Here is a 1,759-nt window from a genome sequence, read left to right as displayed (position 1 = left end):
CAAGATCTATGAAGCATTCACAAAATTCAGCAACAAAAACTTTCAAGGACCTCATCCAAAATGAGGAGAGGAGATGAACAGACACTATGCTAAATAAGACAAATGGATGGCCAAAAGGCATATGAAAAAGTGCTCATTGTCATTCATGATAAGGGAAATGTGAACCAAAACAAGATCTCATGCCTGTGAGAATGGCACATATCAAAAAGTCTGGAAATAACCAGTGTTGGCAAGGTTGTGGGGAGAAAGGAACCCCCATCCATTGTTGATGAGGATGACATCTAGTTCGCCTCTTTGGAAAGCAATATGAAGATCTATTTTTTATTTTTTTTGAAGATCTATTTTTTAAAGTAGGAATAGAACTACCATACTACCCAGTGAGACCATGTATTGGCATCTATCCCCAAAACACAAAACCACAAATTTGAAAGAATATATGCACACCTGTGTTCATGGTAGCACATAGTACAATAGCCAAGATATGGAAAAAAGCCCAAACGCCCAACTATGGATGAGCGGCTCAAGAAGTTGTGGTATATATGCACATCATGGAATACTATGCAGCTGTAAGAAAGGGCAGAATCATGCAATTTGCTAGGACATGGATGGAACTAGAGGATACCATGCTGCATGAGGTCAGAAGGAAATGGATACAAAAACAAAGAACTGGAGAACTGATCCATACAGCTGAAACACCTGAGTTGGTGGGGGTCTTTGGAGCAGGGAGGCAGGTGTACTGGGGATGGTTGTGGTGTTGGAATTATGTGCATCATTAACAGTATCATAAATTACAATACCTCAACTCATTTTTTAGAGTTAAAAATTAGGTGTAGCCATGGTGGCTAACACTACCACTAACGCGTGCAGTTGCTTCCTCTAGAGCTCTTGGACAAAGGCATGGGATTAAGAATTCACATTGTGGAGTCAGAGTGTGACAATACAGGAGGTAAGGTTCTTGCCGTGTATGCGGCCGACCTGGGTTCAATCCCTTGCAGCCCATATGGTCCCCTGAGCACTGCCAGGAGTGATCCATGAGTGTGGAGGCAGTACAGTAAACCCTTAACATTGCTGGTGTGTTCCCAACCCCCCCAAAAAAATCTTTAAAAAAGTGGGGGTGCTCAAGAGATAGTATAGCTCGCGGCCAATCTGGTTTCAATCCCCATCATCCCATATGGTTCCCTCAAGCACTGCCAGGGCTGATTCCTGAGCCAGGAGTAATCTCTGAACATCACTGGATGTGCCCCCAACAAAAGAACCCTTTAAAAAAAATTAAAAATTCACATTGTGATGAAGAGTGATAAGGAAATTGTTGGCACACTTCTAGGATTTGATGACTTTGTCAGTATGGTACTGGAAGATGTCACTGAATTTGCAATTACAACAGAAGAAAAAAGAATTACTAAATTAGATAAGATTCTGCTAACTGGAAATAGCATAATAATGCTGGTTCCTGGAGGAGAAGGACCTGAAGTATGAATGGATCTCCTTGACTTATGTTAGATTCTGTTTTGTCATAATGTCAACAAAACATGCTTTTAAAATAGGACAATTTTTTAAAAAAAAATAAATTAAGTTTAAAAATAAAATGCCTGCCCTTCTGGAATTCCACTTCAGAGCACATCAAAGATCCGGTCCTCTAACCAGCAAGCCCCTCTGCATCTGTCTCCTCTGTGAATGGATGTTGCCATAGCCTGGCATGGCCACTGGGTGTGCCTGTGTGTTGCAGGTAAGCTCCAAGCTGGCAGAGAAAAGCCTAGCC

General features: G+C 41.6%; 1 pseudogene; it reads left to right on the top strand.

Moving 5' to 3' along the window:
* Positions 1-835: 835 nt before the first annotated feature.
* On the top strand, positions 836-1,476 carry LOC130031995 (U6 snRNA-associated Sm-like protein LSm5; annotated as a pseudogene).
* The last annotated feature ends 283 nt before the right edge of the window (positions 1,477-1,759 follow it).

The sequence above is a fragment of the Sorex fumeus genome, unplaced genomic scaffold, assembly GCF_029834395.1.
Source record: "Sorex fumeus unplaced genomic scaffold, SorFum_2.1 ptg000047l, whole genome shotgun sequence".
Taxonomy (NCBI): Eukaryota; Metazoa; Chordata; class Mammalia; order Eulipotyphla; family Soricidae; genus Sorex; species Sorex fumeus.
The sequence above is the reverse complement of the archived record's forward strand: the minus strand, read 5'-3'. Positions and strand labels throughout refer to the sequence as shown.